General features: G+C 45.2%; 1 protein-coding gene across 1 annotated transcript in view; it reads right to left on the reverse strand.

Moving 5' to 3' along the window:
• The window catches only part of syndig1l (synapse differentiation inducing 1-like), a 46,022-nt gene extending 33,705 nt beyond the window's left edge, over window positions 1-12,317 (reverse strand). Inside the window, exon 1 of the mRNA XM_082505772.1 lies at window positions 11,735-12,317. The gene's annotated coding sequence lies outside the window, so the exon portion shown is untranslated. The remainder of the gene's footprint in view (window positions 1-11,734) is intronic.
• Window positions 12,318-15,016: the final 2,699 nt, after the last annotated feature.

Genomic DNA, 15,016 nt, shown 5'->3' on the forward strand with positions numbered 1-15,016 from the left:
TTTAGCTGTCGTTTCCTCAGCAGAAACAAATTTTACAACATTCTGCTTGTCGAGAGGTGCACCCTGCAGACGACTCAATTAAGTTTAATTTGCTTCCTTGCTCTAGACACATAAAGTAACATGAACACACACACACACACTGGAGTATTAACAGCAGTACATCATAGAAATTTCCATCTACTAAAAATATCAACCTCCACCATCAGTGTCCATGTGTTCTCTGTCCACCTAATTTGATTTTTATCACTACATTGTTTATAGAGATCATTGGGGTGTCATTACTGTCACAGTCTGATCCTGATAAGCTGAGGCCTCCTACCCATATAAAGCTCAGAAGGCTCCCATGTATGTATAAATTTATGACTCATTATACTAAAATCAGTTACACATCGGCTATGAAATGTACGATAAATAAAATCGGTTGACGATGGACATAACACAGCGGGTAGAGCATTAAAAATGACTTGCTAGTATTCTGTAACTGTATTGTGATGATTCATAATAGTGGTTCACACATTCATCTTACACTCGAACACACGAATTACTGCTTCTGGGGGTCACAACCCCCCCTGAAAAAATATGGTATAAAATCTGTGCCAAATCAAACATGTGGATACATTCACTGTAGAGACCCTTTGAGAAATAAGGGAACATGCAGAATGTTCCCAAAGACTTAAATGGCCTCATTAGTTAGGGAGCAAATAATGATCCCGTGTTAACAGGAGTTACCTGGTGTTTGAGTAGACTCCAAGTTGGATACATGTAAATGCAGATTTTAAAATAATTCTTATTTTGATTGTGTATAAACCTGCAGTTTAGAAGTGGGTTTTGAATTTAACATTCTTAAATATTATACTTTAATAAACAGTTTCTCATAAGTTTATATCCAGACATAAATTACATTTGTAATTGGCTTCCATATATCTATATTTTAGGAGCGGGAACTATGTATATAAATATAGTTGTTATATCTGTTTAAAAATCTGGGATTCTGCCATGAATGTATACTGCAGATGTGCAGCCTTAAATAGCTACAGGCTTGTAATACTGAAGCCAACATTGATTATTAGCATTATAAACATGTAGGTATAATATTGATGCCAATCATGCAGTGCAAAGCTAAGAAAAGTGTGAGCTTCAGAGGATGGACCAAATACTTAACACCAGACTTATAGGCTTCAGTCAGTCCTAAAAAGCAATCCAAACCAAATTACAAACTTCCCCCCTTCCCAGCTATTTCCATACTGCAAAAATAGTCCAGAGTTTTCTGCCTCCCAGTCGGCACCCTGAACTCTTGTCTGATTAATCTGCGTTTAAAATAGAAATGCCAAGAGCAGATTATTTCTGGGGGGTCCTGACCCCAATCATGTATATCTGGCTTGCTGGCGTATTTCTAAATGCTTGAAGGTAATGTATTTCCAATTGAAGACAACAAGATTACACAAAATGCAAACTGGCATTATGGTGATGGGATAAGGATAATAGTCTGTCAGTTCATAGGTTAATAATGTCACGGAAGATTCGTGTACTTTCTTTGTAGATTGATTGTGGTTGTAAAGCACTGGTGATCATATTAGAATAACGTTTAATTCTTCATACTGTGTAGGCTTTTGTGTTCTGTGCCATACATTTATTCCTCCCTTAGAGGAAGATGAGAGATGATCAGGAGAAGTTGTGAAAATATTTAGGCTTTGTTTTTGTTTTTTCTGACAAATAATTCATCTCAAAACAGGCAGTTGTTTTTGGAATAAACTCTAGAACAAAAGAACAAAAGCCCCTATAAAAGTCCAACATACTCAGGTTCCTGGAGGGGAAACTGATTTAGAATCACCTAAAGACTCTTTCTATTAACATTTCTTCTCTTTATTCCTCCATCCATGCTTTGTATGTAACAGCTCCCTCATTATACTCTGTATACTCTTTAATTTGCTGCGTATTCATCACTTCCTTCTCAGATTCCCCGACTCCCCTTCCCTTATTTACTTTATATGTTGCAGTTTTCTTTCTTTCGCTTCCTCAAATTACCTCGATGTAGGATTTTTGTTAGCTATCCTTTTTATGTTTTCTGCGCCATGAATAAAACACAAGCCCCATGCTCCCAGATTTCCTGAAGCTCTGTAAGCACTGGACAGCCAGCAAAGTTTTCATGGTTCCTCCCTGTTGGACCTCCTGCGTCTGAATATGCTGACATTGTTGTTCCATGCCAGTGCTCCTTTTGGTCCGCGCATAGCCCTGGGGATCACATACTTCTTCAGTTCGTCAGATAGTGTGAGTACCTTGTAAAAAAAGATGAGCCGGCCCTGGGATTGCCAAATACTTTAGATGCTGATGTTGTGTGTGTTACGTGCTGTTGTTTAAGCAGCAGGATGCTCTCTGACCCATGTGTGCTTAAGTGTCAAAAATCCACAGCTAGCAGCCCTGACAGCTACAAGCATTGCTGAAAATCAGCTGTAATCTCCCTGGTGGGGTTAATGAATAATCCATGCAGATTTTGTGGACACAAAGTTAATTTATATTTTAGTATTTCTACTGCTTTATATTAATTGGTTCCAACAGGGAGTGAGTGATAAACGTTACATAACACACCCCATGTCCAAGTGTTTTCAAAATGTCAAAGGACATCAAAGGATCAAGACTTAAAGGGGCCACAAATAGCATTTTAACATCAATAAATCACGACTGCATTAATACTAAAGTACAGCTGCGATTACCATAATCATGTGGGACAGCCACCAAGCCTGAGAGCTTCAATGGGATAGTAGTGAGTAGGCTCTGTTGAAGGCAAAGTTGAATGAAACCTCAGCTGAGTGAAATTGTATGTACCCTTCAACCAGTGACTGGTTGGGTATACAACTTATGGTGGTGGTGGGAGGTAGTTATTGGGGTTATGTCATCGCTACATTTACTAAATCTGCCAGATGAATTGGAGTGCACTCTACCTCATAGAACACATTACCCCAACAGAACACTTCACTTTCAGACTGCTGGCTTATTTGTGGTTTCTAGGATATTTAAAAGTAGAGTATGAGGCAGAGCCTTCAGCTTTCAGGCTCCTCTTCTGTCGAACAGGCTCCCAGTTTGGGATTCAGGAGACAAACACCCTCTTTACTTTTAGGGTTAGGCTTCCCACGATGCACTGTGTATTTCTTCTTCATTCCCCTTTCATTACTCACTATGTGTTTATACACCACTCTGCATTTAATCATTATGTGGGAGTGGGAGGCAAGTTAGGGAGGTTGCCCCTTCCTTCCTATATGTCCTGGAGGAAGCAGCTTGAGGTGACTGTTGTTGTGATTTGACGCTCTATAAATGAAATAGAATTGAACAGAGTCCATTAAAAGCTAGAGTAACATAAAAAAGTCAATTGAATTTGCTGTTAATTCATTTGGAACCAACTAACTAAAATTTTAGCAAATGTAAATTTAATCAGACCAGCAATCACAGCGGCAGACGGGATCATTTTTCCCCGTTAAAAGTAACATTACCAAAAATCAGTTTGGACAGACAAAAATCTGTCGTATTTACCAAAAACAATTAGCAGCTAACTTCAAAACTACAGCTATTCTTTTGTTAAAAACACAAAGTTTGCGTCACTAAGTGAATTTGCTCCGATAACGGCTAAATGGGATTTTCATCTTCCAAAAAGGTACACAAGATTTTGTGACAGATGGTGGAGTCTAATACACAAATTAACATTTTGCTTTCTTTTGTGTCCAAACACACCAGTGCATCAGCTAATGCAAAAATAAATGCTAAATAATTCACTCTGACGTGGGCTGAGGAACGAGATACGATGGGCTGTGATGCACACAGCCCAAAAAAACATTTCCTCTAAACTTCCCAGCTTTTGCTTCTGTAAAAACTCCCACTCTGCACAAAGCTACGAGCTGACAGCGGATTACTTTTCGTGTCATTACTTAGGGATGCTCTGAGTAATCTTTTTGGTGCTGTCATCCTTGCAAATACATTGCTGCCACAATGCTGGTGCAGAGCAAGGGTTATTTGGCTGCAAACAGGAATTAAAGTGTGAATACAGTATTTTTGTCACGGCTGGCGGAGGGAGCCGTGTGGTGTGGAGGAAAAGGAGGACCCAAGATGCAGCAAACTGATGATACGAGTGATGTTTTATTTACAAAGGTGGTGGTGACAAAAAACAGGCAACGAGGTATGAGTACTTTACAAACGGAAACCTAAACTGGGAGAAACTAAATAGCAAACCTGAGACCGTACAAAGGGGGTGCGGGGCAGAGGGACGCAGAGACAGGACACCATGGAACGCAGATGAATGCAGAGATACGCAGAAATACACGGATGAGTGCAGACGAGCCGACGAGGAGCACAGGCAGACACCAACTATAAATACACACACCAGGTAATGAGGAAATGGCACACAGGAGGGGACACAGCTGGAACTTAATGGGCATAACGAGACACAGACCTACAAAGTAAAACAGGAAATCTAGAACCCGAACCGGACACAAGGGGGGAGGACACAGAATAACTAGAACAGAGGGAAATAGTCACAAAACACAAAACGCTGGGTCAACGACCCAGGACCATGACAGTACCCCCCCTCCAAGGGCTGGCTCCAGACAGCCCAAAACAAAAACAGACGACCAACCCAGGGCGGGCGGCGGGGGCCCAGGACGGAGGGACCAACACCGAACAAAACAAGCTCCAGCGGACCGAGGGAATTGTCCAAAACAAAAACACACATGCTGGAGTACCAGGACAAAACACAGTTCAGGAGGCCGGCCCAGAGGCTCACAGCTCAGAAGTCCAGGACAGTTTATCTTCTGAGGCCGGCCACGTCGGCGACACAGCTCCGAAAGCCGACCGAGTGGAAGGCAGCGGTGGCGGAGCGGAGGCAGTTCAGGGGGCCGACCGTGCACACGGCAGCGGCGGCGACGAGGAAACCGTTCAGGCGGCCGACCGTGCGGACAGCAACGGCGGTGACGAGGAAACAGTTCAGGCGGCCGACCGTGCGGACAGCAACGGCGGCGTCTAGGAGGTCGTCCATAGTGACGATGACGCTCCACCAGCGGCCTGGCAGATGACCGCCGATGTCGAGGCGGCAGTTTGGGACCCGAAGGTGGCGTGGCCGTCGCAGCACCAGACGAGACCGAAGCAGAGGCTGGACCAGACGAGGCAGCTGATGAGGATGCTGAAGCAGAGGCCGGACCAGGCGATGCTGACGAGGATGCTGGAGCCGGGCCAGGCGATGCTGAAGACACGAAGGCTGGAGCCGGACCAGACGAGACTGAAGCAGAAGCAGAGGCTGGACCAGACGAGACTGAAGCAGAAGCAGAGGCTGAAGCCGGGCCAGGCGTGGGTGAAGCAGTGGCTGGACCAGGCGACGGCGTGGGTGAAGACACAGAGGCCGCAGCTGGCGAGGATGGAGACACAGAGGCTGCAGCTGGTGGCGATGATGGGTCTTGGGGCTGGACGGGCTCCTTGGGCCCCCCAGCTGACGAGACAGGAGGCTGGCTAGGTTCTCCTGAACCTCCAGCTGATGAGTCTTGAGGCTGGACGGGCTCCTCGGGCCCCCCAGCAGGCGAGACAGGAGGCTGGACGGGCTCCTCGGGCCCCCCAGCAGGCGAGACAGGAGGCTGGACGGGCTCCTCGGGCCCCCCAGCGAAAACAGTCTCTGGACCAGTGGGCACCGGGGCCCCTGGAACACACAGAACAGAGCCAGTAGGCGCACGGGCCTCTGGCAGGAACAGATCAGAACCAGCAGGCGCACGGGCCTCTGGCAAACACAAAGCAGACTGCAGCTGCACAGAGCATCGACTCAGCTCAGGCAGCGACAGCCGGATGCAGTCCTCAGCTGGCTTCTTAACCTCCAGGGGTCCAGAGTCAGCCGGGGGCTGGGACCCAGCCTCTGGGGAGGCCCTGGAGTGCGTCACAGTCTCTGGGCTGGCCAGCTGTTGCGGACTGACTACTGCGTTATGTGGTGTGTCTCTCTGCTTGACATGAACAGGTGAAAAACAGTGCTTTTCCGGTTGGATGGACTGGACTTGTAGTACAGGCGGAGCTGGTGAAGATGGTGGCTGAGCTGGTAATAACGCTGATGAGTCTCTTGCCAACTGAGCTATTGACTGAGCCACGGATTGTAACAAGGTGTCTAATAGGTCTGGCTGTGACTCCCCCGCGCCCCATTCGGCCAATCAGATCACTGCTCCATCCTGCTCCTGCCCGCCTACAGGCAGAAGCTGAAACAGGAAGCTCCAACCCGGAGGGCGGTGCACTGTTGGATGGACCAATCGGAGTCTGCGCTGCGGGACTGTTTTGATCACGCGGACTGGGAAATGTTTCACGTGGCCGCCAGAGACATTGATGAATACACAGACTCAGTCTGTGGATTTATCAGGAAATGCGTGGAAGATGTCGTCCCATCCAGAACAGTCAAATCCTTCCCAAATCAAAAACCCTGGATTAACGGAGATGTTCGCGCGGCACGGAACACCGCCTTTGCCTCCGCGAACACATCGGACTACAAACACGCACATTACCAACTCCGGAAGACGATCAAAGCAGCCAAACGTGAGTACAGGGACAGGGTGGAACAACAGTTTGACAACCCTCGGAGTATGTGGCAGGGACTAAACACGATCACAGACTTTAGAGGGAAAATCAGCACACCGCAGACCACGGCCTCTCTGTGTGAGGATCTAAACGTATTCTACGCTAGATTCGACACAGCGAACACCATGAGACCGGACAGTGTGCGCACCGCGGATGACGTCAGTGCGCACACTGTGTCTGAGGAGGATGTGCGGAAGTGCTTCAGGAAGGTGAACGCACGCAAAGCTACTGGTCCGGACGGGATTCCCGGCCGCGTCCTCAGGTCATGCACGGCTCAGCTGGCTGGAGTGTTCACGCACATCTTCAACCTTTCCCTCTCTCTGTCTGTAGTCCCAGCCTGCTTCAAAATGGCCACCATCGTCCCTGTACCCAAATCCTCCACCATCTCCTCATTGAACGACTGGCGACCTGTAGCCCTGACCCCCATCGTAAGCAAATGCTTCGAGAAGCTGGTCAGGGACTTCATCTGCTCTGCACTACCCGACTCACTGGACCCTCTACAGTTTGCATACCGCCACAACAGGTCCACTGATGATGCCATAGCCCTGACACTACACACTGCCCTGTCACACCTGGAGAAGAGAGACACGTATGTGAGGATGCTGTTTGTAGATTACAGCTCAGCATTCAATACCATCGTTCCCTCGAAGCTGGACAGGAAACTGCAGGGTCTAGGACTGAGCAGCTCCCTCTGCAGCTGGATCCTTAGCTTCCTGTCTGACAGACGCCAGGTGGTCAGACTGGGCAGCATCACCTCATCCCCCATCACACTGAACACTGGTGCTCCACAGGGGTGTGTACTGAGCCCTCTCCTGTACTCACTCTACACCTACGACTGCACAGCCACTAACAGCTCCAACATCATTGTGAAGTTTGCGGACGACACTACAGTGGTGGGTCTTATCACCAACGGTGATGAGACGGCTTACAGGGAGGAGGTCAGCGCCCTGACCCACTGGTGTCAAGACAACCATCTCACCCTCAACGTCGCAAAGACAAAGGAGTTGATAGTGGACTTCCGGAGGTGCAGAGAAGTACACACCCCCATCACCATCAACGGCGCTGCTGTGGAGAGAGTGAGCAGCTTCCGGTTCCTTGGCGTACACCTGGCTGAGGATCTTACGTGGTCAGTACACACAAACAAAACAGTGAAGAAGGCGCAGCAGCGCCTCTTCTTTCTCAGGAGACTGAAAAGATTCGGCATGAGCCCCCGCATCCTCAGGACCTTCTATCACTGTGCCATTGAGAGCATCCTCACTGGATGCATCACCACCTGGTATGGCAACAGCACCGCCTACAACTGCAAAGCTCTCCAGCGAGTAGTGCGGTGCTCTGAACGGATAATTGGAGGTGAGCTTCCCTCCCTCCAAGACATCTACAGGAAGCGCTGCCTGAGGAAAGCGGGGAGGATCATCAAGGACTCCAGTCACCCCAGCCATAAACTGTTCAGACTGCTTCCATCAGGAAGGAGGTTCTGCAGCATCAGGTCCCGTACCAGCAGACTGAGAGACAGCTTTTTCCATCAGGCCATCAGACTGCTGAACACTTCATAGACACCTCAGCTTCACTACTGGAACTTCAACATTATGCACTCCACACTGTATATAAATGCCACTTGTTTTGCACATACTCAAACTCAAAACCTCCGGCGGGCCGGGCAAAATCTTCACCGCCGGGCTGGGTTGGGAAGCGGTAGCGGCTGGAGGGTGGAGGTGAAGTTCGTTAAGGATGAAGTCCTGTGCGAGCGGGTGAAGAGAGTCGAGTAGCCAGCAGTGAGCAGACATCAGCTGCTGTAGCCTAGCTTCTACAGCGTGGTGAAGCTCTTCCTCCTCATGCTCCAGCCACAGGTTGACCAACCTGGAGACGCTGTCGATCACTTCCTCCCGAAACTCCTGGGACGGTGCGGATGCTGCTGGGTCCATGTTTGGTCGGGTCGTACTGTCACGGCTGGCGGAGGGAGCCGTGTGGTGTGGAGGAAAAGGAGGACCCAAGATGCAGCAAACTGATGATACGAGTGATGTTTTATTTACAAAGGTGGTGGTGACAAAAAACAGGCAACGAGGTATGAGTACTTTACAAACGGAAACCTAAACTGGGAGAAACTAAATAGCAAACCTGAGACCGTACAAAGGGGGTGCGGGGCAGAGGGACGCAGAGACAGGACACCATGGAACGCAGATGAATGCAGAGATACGCAGAAATACACGGATGAGTGCAGACGAGCCGACGAGGAGCACAGGCAGACACCAACTATAAATACACACACCAGGTAATGAGGAAATGGCACACAGGAGGGGACACAGCTGGAACTTAATGGGCATAACGAGACACAGACCTACAAAGTAAAACAGGAAATCTAGAACCCGAACCGGACACAAGGGGGGAGGACACAGAATAACTAGAACAGAGGGAAATAGTCACAAAACACAAAACGCTGGGTCAACGACCCAGGACCATGACAATTTTAGTGCAAGCCGAAGACAACTCAGTATGGGTGATGATAAATGCTGAAGAAATAACCACAGATTTGTGTGTTTATTAATGTGCGCGCATTTGTTTGTTGGAGGATGTGTATTGTGCGTGTGCGGCTGTGAGTAAATAAACGTGTGTATGAGTGGGTGGAGGTGTTTGGAAAGGAAGGGAGAGTAGCAAAGAGACAGAGAGAGAAGATGGGTGGGAGAAAGCGAGAGAGAGAGAGAGATCACACTTTTGTGCTATTCTCTGGTCGAGTGCATTTGGGCATGTTGGCGGGCAGCAGAGGTTATGGAGTCATAAGGAGCTGGGAGGTATAGCTGAAAGCGAATGAGGCAGAGCAATCATTGTTGCAAGGGAAACAGTTCAGCATGAGAGCGACAGCACAAGAGGGGGCCTGTGTGCTGCCGTGTAAGACATCTCAGAGGTGTCTGACAAGGGGTTAAAAGATTAGAGAACAACCTGTAAGAATACAGGTGCGTGAGGGTAAGAATGAGGCTGTGGCACTGCTAACATGTCAGACGCGCTGATACGTCTGTGCGCTCCAACCCCATTAGACTCCAGTCAGCACAATCAATTTTCCCATGTCAGCCCATTGCCAATCAACCTTGGACCTCTGACCCTGAAGCCAAGCGTGGGCATTTTCAGCCGGCGGCGAAGAGCAGCTGAATACCAATGTGTCTCATCCGTCGGCCACGTTTACCAATCCGTTCCATCCAGACTGCGTCTCTCACAGCTTTTCCTGTGCACCGCATGTAGAGATCTGCTCGCTGCACCCGACAACAACAACTTCATCTTCCTGTAATTTAATTTAGAGGCAGCGGCTGGCATATAATATGCATAATAAGGTAGCGCCCGGCAGTTATTGATGATCACAAATCGGGATAATGCACGAGATCTTATTGCTGAAAATGCAAATACCAACATAGGCTACATTTGTCAGTGAATCTTACTCCCGGCCTCAGCACGTGAAGGTCCACTGACAGATTAGGAGACAGAAAATGACAAAGTGAAGTAACTGACTTAACACCATGTTGACTGATCCTTTTATGAACTATTATCTTCAAAGGAGACTGTGTAAAATGCCATAATCCACTTGAAATTAATCTGAAGCCTATTCCTCTTACAGCAGCCACTGCTGTCCCTTCTGTCTACATGTCTATCTGTGAGCTGATAAAGCATTAAACCCTTAGCAAGTTCCCTTTAACATAGAAGTCGGGGCTCCTCTGAAGCCAATGAGCTCATCATCTGGCTTACTGTCTTCCACACCTTTGTTGGTTGATTTAAAGTGTTCTTCAGTATGTTAATCCACCATCTCTGTTACGTGTTTGAATAATTCACTGGTTGGGCGTTGCAAAAAGCAGCCGTGTATGCCTCTGCTGGAGTGTTTTGTTGTTTATGAGATGCAGGCTCTGGCTAAGTTGCCTTTGTTGTTGCCTATTGATCACAATCTCCATTAGCAGATGATAGCAACATTTAGGTTGTTTCTAGTCTGTAGCACTCATTTCTAAACGTGCTCGTTATTCTGAAGATAGTCAGATGAATGAATGTACAGTAACAGAATGAGAATCATCTCCTTAATAACAAACAATAAAAACAGGACAAGGTGGAAGCTGAAACGTACCACTTTTCCCAGTTCCATCTATTAAAGCAGTTAAAGCAGAGATCAGGCCTGACTTTGCTTGTGCTACCCCAATTATTAAAGGCACCAGGGGTAGATCAGAGGGAGGGGGCAGTCTCTCTATCTGTGTGTGTGTGTGTGTGTGTGTGTGTGTGTGTGTGTGTGTGTGTGTGTGTGTGTTACTCATAGAGGGGCCATAAATCTGTTTGCACAGGCACATTTTGGGGACCTGCCGCAAAAAGCAAAACCACACATATAATGACTTGATTTAATGTTGGTGTGTGTTAGGCTTAAGTCATCTGAAGTAATGTTAGTTTTTGTGTGCGGGTGTGTTGAGTGTGCAAGTGTGTAAGTGTGTGGGTTAGAGAGCATGGTCTTGCACTCCTGTTGTATGCCCCCTTATTTTGCCCTCACTACTAAATCTCTGATATAACTATAACTGTGTAAGAGCTGCTAGAGTACCTCAAACCATAACTAACTACATGCATGACAACAACAATAATAACAACAACAACAAAATATATCCTGAATGCACACAGAATCATCACTTTGGTTCCCTTTGTTTATGTTTATGAGGTAAAAATGACCCTGGTGCATTCTTTGGCCAAGTGTTCTAGTCTATTTGCAGAGGGACAAAAGAACCAAAAGGCGCTGTTACAGTAGGAGGTCACAGAATGACTTGATGACTTCATGCCAAAAGCACTTCTCACTTAAAAACACACAAAGAAAAGGAAGGGATTTTTTTTTTTTTTTTGGTCCAGCAATCGCAGGTGGAAACTGTGTGGAGAGTTCTTCATCAGCATCATCCTCCATCCTCCATCACAGAATACATTGCAGTGCGACATATTCATTACTTATTTCTATTTATAACTTAAACATGAACATGTGTATTCACGTAAAAGCACCGTCTGGGTGCACAGAGTTTACTGTAGACAATTAAATAAAAATAAAACCCTTAAAAACAGATCAAAACGCACACTATTAAAAGGCAGTTTTTAACAAATAACCGAAGAATGTTCTTTACGCTTTAAGGATTTATACATATTTTTTCCTTACCTCTGAGTTCTCGTCAATCCAGATATTGTTTGAAGGACGCAAAGACTGGCTTGTTTTCGCCTGTACATTATGGCTCGGATGCTGATGGTGTCGCCCACAGAAAAAGACATTTCTCAGACTTTCTCATTTGAAGAAATGGCCAATCGCTCAGGAAAAAAAAGGGGGAAAAAAAAGAAACCCACTGCCGCCTGCCACAGTATCGTAATTTCTCTCCTCTATAAATTTGAAGGTCGCTTTGTTCAATAAGCCATTTGGCCACTGAAATTCTGTCGTCTTTGCAAAGTTAAAATAGCTTCTGTGAGCGAGAAAGAGAGAGAGAGCGGGAGAGTGTGTAGGGAGGTTTAGAGACGCGGATGATGAGATGAGGTGAGGAGTGTACACGCTTCGCAGTGCGCGCAAAGCGAGAGCCCCCAGAGCAGCGTCCGCCCGTCTGCATGCATCTTACTTTCACAGTACTGAAAACGGTAGCGAGGTTAATCTTGTCTTACAGATGATGATGATGATGTGTGTGTGTGTGTGTTTTTTCTTCCTCTTGCAAATCATTAAGAGGTAGAGGCAGGCTTTAAAAGCTCCACCTCTGAGAAGTGTGGGCAATTGCCCATCATTTAGACGCTCCATGATTTCAATCAGTTATTTCAGACAGCAGCCGCTTATGTCACGGAAGAGCAAATAACTACAACACATGTTCTGCTAGAGATTAAAAAAAGTAAGAAAAGTAATTCTGTAATTGTTGTGATTATTCGTGAAAAAATAGTTGCGGTGGACTGTCGTATCTCGAAGTGTTTCACGGCAGACAGCAAAACCTTTCACAAGCTGCCTCCACAATTAGAGCGATTGGACTACAGCTGATGTCTATTGTGACTCTGCTGATTTGATTAGCTAAAATGGACTCGGTGATCTCAGTAAAGGCACTGTGACATCTGTGCGACTTGAATCTTTCATTTCAAAGTACACGGGGAGCCACAACTTTCCTATGATAGACATTGAAAGACCTGAAAGCAGAATTGAATGAACTTTTCAGTGATTCCATCTAATATGATTGTCAAAGTCACAGCAGTAGGCTGTAGATTATTTTGTACTGCGAGATTTTGTGTTTTTCGTGTAAACTTGAAGGTTTATTTTTATGTGGGCGTGGCTTAATTGAGTACAGGTGATGTCACACACCTTTAATGGCGTGCAATACTAAAAATGTTGGTATTGATCAGATACTGATTTTATAAAGGCAGCTTATGTAGAAAAGAGCAGTGTGACATGACTTATGTAACAAACCATCAACAATTTGCTAGTTCTGACCACATTTAATGACCAATTCACTGTATTCATTTTTACTTTCCACAACAATCAATTCATAATGTTGTACTAGTACGAATTGAATCCCAATACCAATGCTGTTATCCATACTATTGATATTGGGATCAGTCTGTGTAGGAGCCATAATTAAATGTATTGAATTTTGATGATCACTGGGTTTTCATTTGTTTGGTTGCTATGGTGATGTTTAATGAGAGTCACGTGGGTGCTAGCGGTGACATCAAGAGGGCGTTGTCAGTCTGTCATTCACTGGTTTGATTCTGACAGAGAGGAGGGCTGGGTAGCCGTAGTTTTTGTTGACCGCTGCGCAACGAGTTTCCCCTTGTTGCGTTAGAGTCTGTGATGTTTTAAAAGTCCGAATCGCGAGCCAATCACATTACTCTGTAAACTCTCAAAGCACTTTAATAATGAAGACTATCAGTATGAAAAAGAATACAAACATGCCAGTGGTGCTATTTTAATTTGAAATATCATGTGACGAGGCATAGAAGACATGGGAAGGTTTAAAAAGAGAATATTAACTTATAAACACAGCAAACTGTCAAATAAAATAAAGGAAATCAATGGGCTGTAATAGTCACAATGGCTTTCAAGTTATTAATTACAGCATCTTCAGTTTTATTTAATAATGGGGAGAATTGTCATTAAGTGGAGAAAAATACACTTTGAGGTTCTGTGGACAATAGTATTCACTTAGCTTTTACAGAAATATGATCATATTTAGAACTGAAAATGTCGACTGTGTCTAGGAAACTCAGTCCTGCACTATTATTCTGTATGCATTGCATATAAAAACCAGCAGTGGAGTGAAATTGCCATTTGACCTCCAATTTAATACTTCTAAGCAACTGGCTTTTAAACCCATCAAATACCTTGCTGAATAAAAATGCTGTCTGCTAATGAAAGTTCTAGTCTAAAGTTTAGTCTTATTGTATCTATCCTCTGATCCTCAGAGAATTTAAACGTCAGCTGGTTTTTGTGAACTCCATTTTCTCCTCTAAAAGGACCAGCTCAGACCTCCTTCATTCCCTGAGGCATCAGCTTAAATTTGCACAGTGAGACAGCACAGAGAGGAAACAAATAATAGGGCTGACGAGGCTTCATCTAAACTGAGGAAGCAGTGAGACAGAAACGTGTTGACAGAAATCTGAACATTTTAAGTTTCTTGAAAAGATATATAAAGATACATCAGCATAGTTTGACAATTACAGTTATTATGTGACTGTTTTAATACTTAATTGATAGTAGGAAAGATGTAGCAACCCCACATTTTGTGAGGCTTTCTTTTCCAACTTAATTTAAAAAAAGAAAGATTGTGCAAAAGTCTTCAACTAACCCTGATTTCTTTATATTTTGCTTGGAAAATGGAAAAATATATTTGGTGTATATAAGACAAGAACAGAGTTTGTACAATTCTAACAAGCTTGAGAGTCAATATTTGGTATGGCCACCTTTATTCAACACATCTGTCATCATACACTTATTCTTCTTCTTTTTTATACTAAGTTAATATACTGTGTTGTGTTGTTTGTTACGTTGTGATGTGTCATATCGTGTCGTGTTGTGTTATATGTAGTGCCGACGTAGGACAGTTTTTCCAATTTCATTGTACTACTGTACTATGTATGACTGTGCAATGACAATAAAGAGTTATCTTATCTTATCTTATCTTATCTTATCTTATCTTATGATCTCACACTGTTTAAGTTGAGGTCTGGGCTATGGGGAGGCCAATCTATGATTGATAGCGCTCTATTGTGTGTGTCTTTCTATCCAGATATCCGTTTATGGTGTCATGCTAAATTAAGTGGTGGATCAAAATCTGATCCACCACTTTTCTGCATTCATAAGTCCATCAATATTTGAGAAAATACCAAATACTACTGTCTGAAATCCAACCTGAAACCATGACTCCTCTGCTGTGTTTTACAGATGACTGCTGACACTCACTGTTGTAACTCTGATCTCCTC

This window comes from Aulonocara stuartgranti, assembly GCF_965226115.1.
Source record: "Aulonocara stuartgranti genome assembly, chromosome: 15".
Taxonomy (NCBI): Eukaryota; Metazoa; Chordata; class Actinopteri; order Cichliformes; family Cichlidae; genus Aulonocara; species Aulonocara stuartgranti.